Source organism: Anser anser (assembly GCF_964211835.1).
Source record: "Anser anser genome assembly, chromosome: 3".
Taxonomy (NCBI): Eukaryota; Metazoa; Chordata; class Aves; order Anseriformes; family Anatidae; genus Anser; species Anser anser.
Genome location: NC_139722.1, coordinates 115,083,564 through 115,097,920, shown reverse-complemented (window position 1 = coordinate 115,097,920; position 14,357 = coordinate 115,083,564). Strand labels below are relative to the sequence as shown.

The 14,357-nt window shown below is 42.5% G+C and overlaps 1 protein-coding gene and 1 long non-coding RNA gene across 10 annotated transcripts in view; one reads left to right on the top strand and one right to left on the bottom strand.

The window, feature by feature from the left end:
- CCDC85A (coiled-coil domain containing 85A) overlaps positions 1-14,357 on the bottom strand; it is a 217,413-nt gene that overhangs the window by 107,272 nt on the left and 95,784 nt on the right. The gene's annotated exons all lie outside the window — the stretch shown is intronic.
- On the top strand, positions 9,224-13,259 carry LOC310898034. The gene is made up of 2 exons (XR_014582903.1): positions 9,224-10,699; positions 10,814-13,259. It is a non-coding gene; the product is annotated as an uncharacterized lncRNA (long non-coding RNA).

Genomic DNA, 14,357 nt, shown 5'->3' with positions numbered 1-14,357 from the left:
ATAGGAAGCATAATCCAAACCTACTTATAAGACTCTCATCTGTTTCTGAAATATTTTCTAGAATTGACACACAAGCGCTTTGTGCTCACATCCAAAATAGTGCAGAATGCTTCAGAAAACCATGAAATTTCATGTCATTTGTCCCTTGCATTTTGACACGTGAGGCACCACACTGCTTGTTTCAAGCAAAGAGCAATAATGCACACGTTACAAAAGGTTAACTTACTTTTATCCTCGTTTTACAGGTAAAAACAGTTAAATGATAGACTGTAGGAGTGTCAGGATCACAGGGGACCTACATCTCCTCGATAATGTGCTGGGCACAGCTCAAGATCCAGGCCTATACAGAAATTCATTTACTGTGAAAACATGCAGGAATATTCCCAGAACATATCTGACAGATGAAACAAAAACATCTAATCAGCCCTTCTTCATTTGCCCCTTTCCATGAGCCCTTCTCTGCCCTCTTCAGGAGAAAATTAGATTATTTTTAATACAATGTGTTGTGACGTTGCTGTTGTGTTATCTCAGCAGGGCGCAGGCTGCTGCTGAAAGCCAGCACTCGGCAGGGACCAAGCAGAGCTGCAGCTGCACTCATGCATTATCCCCCCAGGTGCTGCCCATCGCAGAGAGAAAACTCATTTGTTTTTTCCTCCGACCCCTTCTGCTGCTCACCGTTAGGAAGAAAACATGAGGCCTGGAGAGCAGCACAGAGCCCAGGGGCAGTGGGATGGCAGAAGCAATGTCCCGGCTGAATTTGTGCACCTGGCCTGGAGCAGAGGACAAGCGTGTCCTGGCAGGCGCAGGACAGAGCTCCAGGGTTCAGCCCGGCCCCAGAGAGCAGCAGCAAATGGCCGGGGATCAGCGCCTGCTTCTCCTGATCCCCGCGGACTCCCCCCTGCTGCACCTGCAGAAGTTAGCTCTCTGCGCAGGGAGCACCTTGCTGGGGGGACAGTCTGTGAATCTGTTCTTTCCAATGAGATCCCACATAAGCACAAATTTGTAACTTGTTGCTCATTTAGTTTGCAAATCTATCAAAACACCTCAATTTGCCTTTATATATATATATATAAAAGGTTATCATCATCAAAAAGTCAAAAAAAAAAAAGTTTCTTGATTTATTTATTTAAGGTTTTTGTTTGCTTGTTTGTTTCTCTGTTTTTTCCTTTTTATACCTCACTGAATGAAAACCGATTCTAGAGAGCCCAGGAGAAATCCAGCCACACTTCAGGCAGTCACAGCCGCAGCTCCATGCATGTGCAGGGCCAGCACAGAGGAACCCGTTTGCTTCCATGGCTCATCTTTATCTGATTTCTTCCTCTCCGGGTTCAATGGCTGTACTGAGAAGCACGTTCTCATTTATACAAATAACATTCTAGTTCTTTAATTAAAATGCAGCTTAATCAGAAACAATTGAACAGGCATCACCGAGGCACAATACAGAACAGCTTGTAACACAAGCCGCAGTATTAGGGCTGTTGACGATTTTCATTTGTTTCCTTATTAAGGAACATAAATGAGGCCTTAAATTATTTGGAGATGCTGAAAGAATATAGGTATGAGCACTTGGTGAGTTAATCACATCCAGACAGAAGACTATTGGTAATTTCTTTAATTACAGTACAACTAATCAAACACAGAAAACTCAAAAGAATTGGCTGGTTCCTATGGATTAGGCTGCAGGGGTCCCATCTAATTTCAGCGACTTAACCCACAATTTCAAGTAATGTATTTCAACTCGAACTCCAGAACAAAAACCAAAGCTGTATAGCAGATGGTGAGGTTACCATACCATTTTCTGTATTTTTATTTAATACAGCTACAGCTGAGGTTTGGTGGAAAGAGAGTATTAACAAAGTTATCAAATGAAGTCTTTCTATGGCGTTAATACAGCCAGTTTAACGTGGCTGCACAAAATAAATTCATAAATTCTTAAAAGCCAACTAGTTTCAACCTTTGTCCAAAAGAGTAAGTGTAGCTGTCAAGGAAAATGCAGATGTATAAACTGCTTCTTTTGTCTGTTTTACAGCATTATTGTTTAAGACTGGAATTTATTTTCTTTATATTACTACTTAGTTATGTTTATTTAGGTTTCTTCATGTTTAAAATAAATTACTGTAATTAGCTTACTATTTTTTGTGAATTGTAATCTAACTCAATTTAAAATCATTTTTAATATGAATTTTTCACATTTCTAAAAAATCTTTTTTATAAAATATTTATACTTGGCTAATTTTGACATCTAGAAAAGAATGAGAGCAGTTAATCGAGAATGGAAATCAGCTCCTGCTAGAGAAGACCTAAAGAATCTTAAATGTATTCACAGTGACACATGGAATAATAATTACTTTTACATGGCGCTATAATGGAAGAGGTAATAGGGTGTATTACAATGCATGAAAATAATACCCTGTCTTTAATCCAACATATGGTTTTCATGAAAGATGAACTTAAATTACAGAGCAACCATGAAAAAAATAAAAGCTAGCAAGTGAACAGAGGGACAGACAATTTACTACCTTAATATGAATACAGAAGGAAAAATATCTATCTGGCAAAGCCTATTCACACAAGGATGAAAAGTTAACTTTCAGGGAAGTTCCCTTGATTAAACAAAACAGTTGGAAAGAATGTGAGTGCAGCCCTTTGCTCTCTCATCTTAAAACAGAGGAATTGCCCAGACTTTTCAGAAGCCTCCAGGTTTTCACGGGTACTTTGTCATATGCATTTCTATCCCTTGGTTCTCCAGCAAACTTGGTATCCTCCTGCTAAATCTCATTTATTGTCCAGCCAGTTCTCACCTTGAATTTCCTAGGAGCTTGCTGACCTCAGGTGCACACATTTAATTCTTCTTAGCTAATTTATCTTATCCTTCTTTTCAGCTAATTCAATTACTTCGTGATTAGTGAAAGAAGACGAAGAAAATAAAACTAGCATAACATTAATGAGCAGAGTCAGGAAATTCACCTAAAGGTTTTCCTGGGAGATGTCTTCAGCGGACCCCAATGACCTGAGAAACAAAGGGGGATGTTGGTGCCGTCCTTCCGAGCTGTCCTGGCACAGCAGGACTGGTTGTGCTCCGCTGACATCCACTTGAGCTCTGGCTCAGCTTGCAGCCAGCACATGGGACATTGCCATGGCACAATGGCCATTGGTCCTCTGCCCTTTTGCTAGTTGTTGGTGCCACCTTGTCGTTCCCTCTCCCTGTTGCTGTGGAGCGCTGCCGCTGCCCAGACACCAACTAAGGTACATTGGTGTACAAACAGTACTGCCGTCTGCATCTGCTGATATCTTCCACCGCTACGTATTCATTAAATATGGATTAGAGAAGCAATCAGAGCATTTAAGAAATAATTACTGCACACTGGTTTCTGCAAAGGAATGTGGCTTTAGTTAGGAGGTCATTATAGGAGATCGCTTTTCATGACTTCTGTAGAAGGAACAATTACAGTAGTAATAATTAATGTGTAATGAGAGGTCCCAGTCCAGCCTTCTTAGTTATCTGACTCTGGCTAAGATTTTCAAGAACACAAAAAGAACTTCTTCAGATAAATACCAATTCAGAATCAAATAGTTTAGCCTCTAAGTACAAGAAATGTTATTTTCTCTTATAAAAAGAGTTTTAAAACCTTCTTGGAGCAAACTAAATGAGGAAGAAGCCTCGCCTGTGACTGACAACACAGACCTCTTCCAACATGGATGTGAACACCTCTTCTTTTTGGGGAAATTGTGTAATTTCCCTGAATACAAATTGACCAATTAAAAATATAGGAAGAATGACACTTCATCTCACACAGAAAACACATGAAAACAAAGACACAAGTGCTCAGTGAAGGCTAGCAGCCGTGTATGCCACAGAGAGCTGAAGACAGAACTGACAGTTAACTCAGGAATTTGCTTGCTCCAGACATGTTGGTTTTGGATTAACCAACTTAAGATGTAGTAGTGCATACGAATCCAGTGAGGGAGGCTGTTCTCTGAGATTGTAAAGCCCAGGAGCAAGGAGTGACTTGCTGCACATGCATTCAGGAGGAGCTTTGCTGACAAGTGAAAGGTTTAATCAAATACACAGACGGCACCCAAAATGTTTGGGCAGAGCATTCCTTCTACTATCTGTGCACTTAGCTACGTATGTTCCTTGTACTCTTAGAAGAGTCCCCTTTGTTTTAGTTCCAGCCAAAGAGGATTTTCTCTCTTCAGCAAAGAACGCAGAGGCAAATTCTGCTGATCCTGGAGCGTTAGGGAGGCATCCAACAAGTTTGTTTAATTGCACTGCTAAAAGACCTGCACTCCTGCAACTTCAGAGCTGTCTGTATGCGGGGAAGTAGTGCTCTCCTGCAACCTCCTCCAGTTCAAAGAGGATTGCACTTCTAGGAAACACCACCAAACGGTAAGCTGTACACTTCTGCAGTACCGCAAGGTGAGACACAACATTTAATCCTGAAATGAAAACTCCAAAAAAAACCATGTGCTCATGAAGATTTAAAAGTTGATATGCAGCTGTAGCAAGCTAAATGCAATTTTGCAGCACAAAGTAGACACTGTAAAAAATATTAAAAGGCACCATTTTGGACCATTTAAAGTTGCTAAGGACACATGCACAACACAGATTACCTGGGGTGGTTCACATTTCTCTAGCTGTCCTTTAATATCACATAATATTGTTATCTCCACTTCAACTAAATGATTCCACAAAATGTGATTTCAGATAAAGTGTAATGGGGAAAGCTGATGAACCCTGCAAAAATAAGCATTCTGTAAAGATGAAAATGTTTCCGCTATCGCAGACAGAATACAGTAAATCCTACTTACAGCTGGAACAGTGTATCATGAGATGTTGTTACAGAGTTTGCCACATGGTACTGCAGCAGCTTTAAATATTTCAGCAATCAGAGAAGGTGCTGCCTGGTGCCACGCTCAGATTCATGCAGGCACTCATTTAGGGATTAGCTGAAGAACCAAGTACCTAAAACAGCTTGAGAAGACTCGAGCTCCAGAGCACGTTCCGAATGAAAAGTTTTCTACCCTGCCTCAAGAAACTGGATTTTCCTCAAGCAGCAAATCAGGATACCCCACCTTCTCCAGCACTGTTGCAGCTCCGCTCTCTTTATGTTCTCTAGTGCTACCATAAGCTTGGCTTAAGCCTTGACTGAAGCGGTCTCTGTTTTTATTTAACAGCTGGGCTTTTGGAATTAAGTGATCACCAAAAGGCTCAGCAGTGAATAGGAATGACTTTGGCTTAACAGGGAAGTACAAATTGTGATTAATGAAGACACATCCACCCTGTGCCAACAGGATAAGTGGTACTTGCACAGGCATTGAATACATAAACAATTCTCAAATCCAATCTTTTAATTAAAAAATCATAAAAAAAGATACTCAGGTAGAGATGACTGCTTCATGCAATGTCACAGATCATTTTATTGCTTAAGTCATTGAAACATAATTTTAAGCAGCGCCTTCTTGTTTGGGCACCACACTAGAGGGGATCCTATAGCATTCACATGGTGTTGGGTAGTTACTACTGGGTGAAGCACCAAGTGTAACCAGCGCTGAGCTGTCACTGCCCCTCTGTTGCGCATGGCGGTACAGGGCTCTGTGCTGCTCTTCTGAGGCTAAAGCACAACCAAGCTGCTCCACGTAAGGCAAGGAAAAAGGCCTTGCCTCCCTTCATCCACAGGTATAGGAAGCTCTTCCAGGGACTATTTGCTCCCTGTGCCTGCTTGCTGCTGGCTGGCACGAGGGCTCAGAGAGGAAGCACAGGTGTTCTCCTGGCACTGAGCAGGACCTGGGACAGCCCTGTGTCCCTGCTCCTGCAGCACCACATCTGCTGGGCAGCATGTCCCACCAGCAGTAAGCGAGGTCCTGTTAGGCTGTACGGCACGAGGCAGCTATTTCGGGTGCACTGCAGTCACTCTGCACGGCGCTGCCTATCTTGTAGGCATCAGCTTCACGACCACTGTTAGGAAATTTTTTGAAGGAACAGCATTTCCTAGCAAACTCTCCCAGAAACAAGGGTTCCAGTATAACTGTGGTCAAAACCTGGTCCAAAGGAAGGTATGCTTATTTATATTCTGAAGACAGCTTTGAGCCCTTAGTATCTTGTTTTCCATATTAGCGCTAACAAAGCGTGCCTTTTCCGAGGCTTGCTAATGAACCTAGCACACTTAGGAAAAAATTTAAAATATACAAACAAACTCACTGTCAGATGGGTTTTTCCAAGGCCTGGACTGAAACTCACAGAAATAAGAAATAAATGTTATAACCCTCCAAATCTATTACAAACTCTGATGAAGAAAAAAAAGAAAAAAAAAAACTTGATTCTTGGGCCAAATCTCCCAGCTGCTTTTGCAATTCATAACGGGTCTGGCTGAAGAGTTAGTTCATTTTTATAAATCCAGTTCCTTTTTGCAAAAAATGTTACTTTAATAACATTCAAATCCTGATTATTCCAAGCTTAAAAACAAACTTTGTTGAAAGACGGTGCCTTTTCCTGCAATGCACTTTCACTTGACACACACAGAAACAACTCCCTGGTGTTTCTTTAGGAAATTGTGTGCCCCTTCCAGAAGCGGCATGGTTGCTCAGAGATTAGGATGAGCATATATGAGAAGAAAATTAATCAATCAAGATAGAAAGATAAGGAGACTAAAATTATGGTGATCAGTAAAACTGTCAAAGAACGCAAAATAGTAAAGCTCCAGAAACTACACACATCAAAATCCAACTAATGGGTGATCAATCAATGCAAGATCCAAACCGACAACATTGCTCCAAATGCCAAAACATATGAGTGTCAATTTTTGAAAGATATATTTCACTGTATTTCCTGTATTTCATCAACGCTAATCAGCACTGGATTCTCAAGGAATCTTCTGCCTTCTGGCAGGTATAACATTTTCAATGATTCAGTAGCTAACAAACATTTCTGTTCTCCTTATAAACTCATAAATAGCACAGATTTTATACCTAAGCTGTTGTAAGCAGAAATCAGAAAACATTTCTGCACTCAGTTACTCATGCAATTGTGTAACTTTTGGGTGCAAATACACGTGCGAGCTGTAATCTGACTCACCTGAACATGTTCTCCTCGATGTTCGAATTTTCCTGTCAAATTACACAAAAATAACCATATAGGAACCGAATGTGTTTCTCAGAAATGCATATGCTAGGTTTGCCACAAAGCCTTTTTCCACTTCCAAGCTCCATTACTCAAAATAGCTATAGCTCTGAAGTATTGCCAAGAGGCTGGCAAGACACAAAGCAGCTTTCACATGCGAGCTGCAGCCACTTGTTTCTCACCTCCTAAGCGACAGTGAAGGGGTCTGGAGAGGTCTTGACCAGATTAAACCTTTTCTCCACCATATACACCAGAAGTCTGTAGGCAGCTACTTCTCATAATACGCTCATCTTTTCAGCACAGATGGTGTACTTACAGAAGTAAATGTTATAGCTTCTGACATTTTATAAATTTCATCCCAAGGACAGCACAACAGATCTCGGCCGGGGTATATCTAATGCCATGACATACAGTGAAACAACACCTTTCAGTTCTCAAACAAGTATGCACAGTTTCGACTGATGAAAAGTCAGGAAATAAGCTAAAATGCATCACATTAAATCACACCAGCATTTGCTTGTTCTTGAAAGGAGAAGCCTCCTTCAAATTATGTCACCTGAAATGGGAATTATCACCAGAGAGATTTAGATGGAGGTTTAGCTTCATCAGAACAAGCTCTCCAGCTAGTCCTTGTTGGGAGGAAAGCTTCCCATGCTCCCTGAGCACATTTTTGCTTTCTAATGTATAGCACAAGCCACAACCCCCTTCCTGTTCTCTCATGCTAACATTAGATGAGAGGCCACCTCAGTAAACCAAATCTTTGCGAACTTAAGGGAGGACAAAGCCAGCACAGACTCCATCATACAGTAAACCCTCCTCGGTCTCACGAAGTCCTGTACCATGCTATGATGGGAACCGAGTGCCATTGAGCACACACAGGAACACGTCATCCTGAGAGTGAAACAGCAGCAACCTGGAGCTCAGAAGCTCACGTCTCCTCTCCTCAGAAGCCAGATCTGTGGTATTTCGTGGAACAGGGCTCCAGGCCAAGCACCAGCAGACCTATGGGACGACGAGGACTTTGAGAATTCCAGAGTTTGCTGCTCCAAAAATATACTGTTTGACCAGCCTGCTGTCAGAGCGATTCCTACTAAAACAAACATTTAACATGTGCAAATACTAAAAGATGAATTTCCTGTTTGAACAGTCAGCACAACAGAATAGTGCCAAAAGAATCATTGCAACATCTGTCAATGTAACCAACCAGCTACCAGCCAGAAAACAGGACAACCATGCTCTGTCATCAAGAGACAGAAAGAACGTCCCAGCAATGCCTTCCTGTATCCCAATTCTCCCACAGAGACGAATGAGTAGCAGGACAGGGTGCGAGTAAGACTGTCACTGCCATCTCCTGCCCTTCCCTTCATACCCAAACAAGGCAGTAAGCAGCTTAGGAGCGAAAGCACCTTTGGTACTGAGCTCAAGGACCACACAAATGCAACAGAAGAACCATTCTCTGGTCAGTGACAAGTTTGGGATTCATTCCCCTGCCATTGCTCTGCCCTCCCCAAGGGTGCGCCGGGGCGCACACACTCACAGTTTCCCTTACACATCTGAGTTAACAGAGTTTACGAGCCCAGCCAAATGTCCACAGCAGATATGGAAAGGCCTGGGGATAAATATGAGGACCACAGCCGCCAACTACAAGCCATCCTTAGTGTCACATGGCCTCTTACCACACGGTCACAATGCATGCATGGGAGAAAGATTTCCCCTGGCTTATCCCATCTTCTGCGTATTTGATGTAGCGGACCTAACACTCTTTGAGTGTCTTTTTTAAATGTAAACAGGGAAAAATAACATTGCACAATGAACTCAAAAACTGGCCTCAGAGATAACCAACCCAATCTCACGAGCCGTCAGCTCTCCCCATTACACAACGTTAACAAGAAGGCAATGCAGTAACGTACTTAACGATACTCCAGCACCAAAGAGAACAACAATTTTGGCAATGTGGTCCTTACACAATCTGTAAGACAAGGTGATTACGACGTGCAGCAGGACACCCTCATGCCCGCAAGATGTTACTGCACCAGGAGAAACGGTGCTGATGTGGCAATGGGGTTGGTGGGGCACTTTTGTTGGGTTGTTTTTTTAAACCTATTTGAGGAACCAAAAATTCCTCATCAGCCTGAGTACCTGAAAATAAGTACAGCTGTGTGCAGTGAAAAGGTAAAGGTTATCAGCTTTCCAGCCATGATTTAAAAATGATGTATAAAACCAAACAAATGCAGATCTAAACAAATTAAATCTAGTCCGCTTTGACCAGCCACTTGAAGAACCCCCTCCAGGTTCTAGAAGGACAAGGCTTCTACCATAAGTGGCCAGGGGAAAGTTCCCTTTTTGAACTTGGTGCTGGTGGAAATCAGGTGGAAGATCTCCTGAGCTGGCTCTTGCTGTTGCAGCACATGGAACATGCCAGAGTACACCATAATATCTCAGCTAGAATATGCTGGAGCAAGGCCAGCAGCAGCAAGATGACTGATTTCCAAATGCTCTGCCCCTCGATACCTGTACCAAGCCTGCAGAAAGAGAAAGAAAAAGCTCCCTGCTCTTCCAGCTTGTGTGCCTGGGATCTGTACACGTGAATGGGGCCTTAGCTTCCCAACCCCTTTTTCCTGTTTCTATTTTAAACTAAAAGGAACCCGAGAACTTGTAGCACAAGGCACGTCCATAAATCTCTCCCAGCTCAGGGCATCTAAAGTGCCAGCACAAAATGGTGTATTTGCAATTTGTTGCAGGTTTGCTGACCGCTACTTGTAACATTGTAAAATCACAGAAAGTAAAAATGGAAGGAAAAAAAAGCCATTTCCACACCGACTGACACCTGCATTAGTCTATCCAACATTTCCAGTGTTTTACACTGTCCTCAGCCTACTTGTACGAGCTGGAGGTTGCAGTTCCCCTTGTTTCCTTTGGGAAACCACCCCCAAACATAATCCACCTCATTTACAAGAAGCTCTTCTCAATATTCAAGCTCGGTATTCTTTTTCTTTTAATTCTGCCTTACCAGTCTTAATTACGCTTTTTCCCTCCTAAATTGCTCCTTTATTACTTTGATACATAATGTTCTCCCTTTCACTGATAATTAGTGGAACAGTTACATTCCGTAAACCCCAACGTCAACACAATAAATTAATGGAAAAAATCTGTAAACCGTTAGCTACATAAATAAAATAATAAGAAAAAAAAAACACCACCAACAAAAAACCCTTCATAATTACATTCCTACACAACAGCAAAACCTGTCTTGATAGTGTGGATTCAATTATCGGAGATAAAGTTCAGAGGAATAAACCCCCAGCACATCTTTAAACGCAGGGCATAGCTGCAGAGCAGTTTCCTGAAGCCACGCCACGCGATTCAAAGCAGTTAAATCCAGCTGGCTGAATGAACCATACAGCTGTGGCTTCCCTCAGCTCTTAAATAAAATATTAGGGTGTGTTTCTATTGTTTGTTAGCTGTCATCAGCCCATCTCTCAGCTGACGGAGGTTAAAGGCTATGTAGATTCCTGGGACAGCTGTTTGGTAATTGTCACAGCCAGTTACTTGGTAACCCACGAACAGGGATCTCAGGAGGTAGGTTCTTGGTTGCTAAGCGATAAATTCAGGTAAAATAACCTTTTTCTGGATTTTATTGCAACTACAGCCTCCAACTGTATAGTCCCAAGCTATTTTATTTTTTCTTCCCAGGGATGGGATTTAAAATTATTGCTGAATAACTTTTCTGGGATCTCATGCAGCATTGAGGATGGGTTAAATGAAGTGGCACTATATCCCACTCCTATTTAAATGGATAAATCCACAACAGACTTCCTACAGCATGTTGCGGTGTGTGTAGTTAATTTGCTGGATATAACAGAGTGATTTACACAACAACAGGCTGAGGAAAGCAGAAAGAGAGGCAGGCCCTCCTGCAGAAAGGACTTTGTGTTGTTATTTCCTTCTCTTTCATCTTTTATTTATTTATTTATTTATTGAGAAAATGCAACCTACAGGTTTGAGCTGAGCCAGATGCTTTTGTGACTAATGCTTGCTAAGCAAACCACCGAAGACCTCTCTGTCCTTGGCAGCATTATAGGGGTCAAACTTCCCCACGTACATGGTCCTCTAGCAATTTTCCCACATGTGTGTCGCAAGCAGGAGCTCTCAAACATCATCCCAGCTTCAGTGCCAGATCTTCGTGTAATTTCTTCACCTACAAAACAGAGATACTATCAAGCATTATTTTTCTGCATCACAACCTTATTTATGAAGGCCTTTGAGGATGAAAGTCTGCTCTTGCCCAACAGACACATAATTTGCTGATGTGTCATTAGCAGAGATACAGCTGTGCACAGTATGGCAAGGCACTGGCGACGGGTGAAAGGAGACAGGGGTCGCTTGGCCCAGGCTGTCGGCAGCTCATCCTAACTCCGGATGCGGCATCCACGTGTGACCCCGAGGGGAGCACTGTGGGCTGATGGCTTCCCAAGGTCGTGGGGAAAAGGGCAGCTGCTCTGCCGCTCTGCTCGGGGAAGGGTTAATGGCCCTGACTGCTTCAGCTCCATCTCACACAACCGCAGCTTGCAGTTCACATGACTGTCTGTTCTTCTCATTTGTATTTTCTACAAAGATATCATTATTAGTTGCTACAGGACAAATCCTTTGACCTCTTGTCATTGTTATGTATTAATTCTCATGTCCATCTGCAAGGACCAATGCTTGTCTTCCTTCAAGAGAGAGATGCAAAAAGAAGCTGGCTGAATTGGCTTCACTAAATTCACCTTGCCATTACGAAGCAGGCCAGAAAACAGCTATGGTTAGGGGTTGGTGCCCAACAAAGCTTCAGCATGGGCCTCGGGGTAGGTTCTGACCACCATCTACGTGCATCTATCGGTAAGCGTGAGTGACTGCCAGGAGCGCCAGCCTGGGGAGCAGGTGGCTCCCCTTTCCAGCAGGGTCTCAGCAGTGTGGCGAAAATCCCATCACACTTCTTGGAACTGGCCGCATCCCCAGAGAGCGGCGGGCACAGCCTCTCCTATAGGATCTGCCGGAGGACAGTGTGTTGGTCCATGCTCTCCAATGACACTGTTTTCTACTTTCTTTCTGGAAACAACTGGCAATGTCAAGATGATTTTCCACACACACTGGAAGGATGGCTGCTGGACTATCGTGTGACTTATGTTCCTTTTGAGGGGAAGAAATCTACGCTGTTCCCTTGTTCATAACTCGTAAGTGTATATAAAGCATTTCTGTGGTGTGTGCATACAGCATCTGCAGGCTTTTGACCAAAACGCCCCAGAGCTGTGACAGAAACACACCTTGGTTAAGGAGAGTATCATAGGCTATAGGAAAAATATTTTAACAAAGATAGGCCAACTACTTTATGAATGCCCCAACCTCCAGGCTGGGTGACTCCATGGAAACATAAATAAGGGGATAATGCCCTACTGAAGGTGAGTCCTAAAAGCTTGTGAAACTGGCAATTTCTGAAAGCATTTTCTGTCCTCATACTCTGTAAGAAACTGGTGAAACACACTTGGTAATATTCAGATTTAGACAAGTACTTCTTTAGTGTCTTTTCTCTATGTAATAACCACTGAACTACAGGTGTTCTGCTACCCTCGCGAGCCAAATAACCCTTCTTTTTTATTAATAAAGGTTAAAGGAGTGAACTTAAACCTTGGCTTGAATGACTAATGTACAGACACGTACCAAACCCCTTTTGTCGGAGCCACTGTCACAAAGATAACACAACAGTTCTCATTTGAATTACTACAAAAACTACCACTGAATACAGAGGTCTGGCCCACATGTATACAGAACACAGCAGAAAAGGTTACGGTTTCCAGAGGGACAAAAGGCTCATTTTGCACTGGTACTACACTTCTGGTGAAGCAAGAAGCTCATTTGCCGAAGGCAAATTTTCCTAAGCAAAAAGAATACGAATCCAAAATTCATGTTTCCCACAGTCTTGCTATTTTTCTTTTATTTCAGGTTACATCTTCTTACATATCAATTTGATTAAAACCATTGCAACATACATTTGTACCAAAACACGTTTCAGTAAGAAGGCAATTGCCCCAGCCTAGCTCGCCTGGGGGAGATGGCTCGCTCCAGCATGACCCACGGCTCAGGTCAGGCAGGCAGGAGCGCAGCCAGCTCGGGGAAAGGCTGGTCAAACAGCCCAGCCCCTGTTTCCAATTAGAGGACCAGCAGCACACCACGTTTTCAGCTCCTGCATGTCCCATACAGCAAGAGAAGGTGTCAGTCTGGGGATTCCCTACTGATAACTTCAGCTTTATCCTCAATTCCTCCAGCCCCAGAAACACAAAAGCTCTAAAGGTGTATTTTGTTTAAGGCACTTGATTTGCATGCAAACAATAGACAGAAAATATCAGCTGCTTTCAATGTGCAATTGGCAGAAATTGCGTACAGTGACTTAAATGGAGACCACACAACATTTGGTGGAACACCAGAGTCTAAAGGCAGTGTAGATGAAAACAAGAACTGACAGTGGCTTTCAAATGCAAAAAAAAAAAAAAAACCAACAACGTAAAAGCAAGATAGAGTAATTGGGGATGGTAGGAGATAGGCACGGGTCACATTTTTCATTACAGGCATTAAAGAAAATTCACAGTCGTTCGCATACATCACATTTAAAAGTGTTAAAAGTTGCAATCAGATGAAATACAATAATAATGTACTCCCATCTCTAAACCACCCATCCCAATCCATTTTGCTTCTTCAAAACAAGGGAAAATGGTGCTTTCTGAAAAAAAGAAAATACTGTCTTCTGTGCAAGCTGAAGCTGAGCCAGCACCTATAGAGTCAATGAAAGCATTCCTGTTGACTCCAATATGTTTTGGATCAGGCTCTCAGTAAGACAGACTCTTAGACCAGGGAATTGTCAGTTACTGAAGTAGAACATCTCATAATCTGCCTCATAACCCAGGCTTCCTGTTCCTCAAAAACACTTTTTTGAGGAAACGAGGTGCCATCTTTGTGAGACATTCGCAGGCAGCTTTGAATGCTGAGGAAAACTAACTCATTGCAGCAGTCATACTGATAAGGGGTTAGCAAATCGGTTTCAAAATGCTACAAAGACCTATCACAAGAATTAAGCATGCTGCTATATTTTTGTTATGCAGAAAGAAATTGAATGCCCCTTTTTCTACAGCATGTTATCATCCTATGCCTAGGACTCATTTCTTCCCTTGAAATGCCATCATTTTCATATTGTTCTTTATCTTTC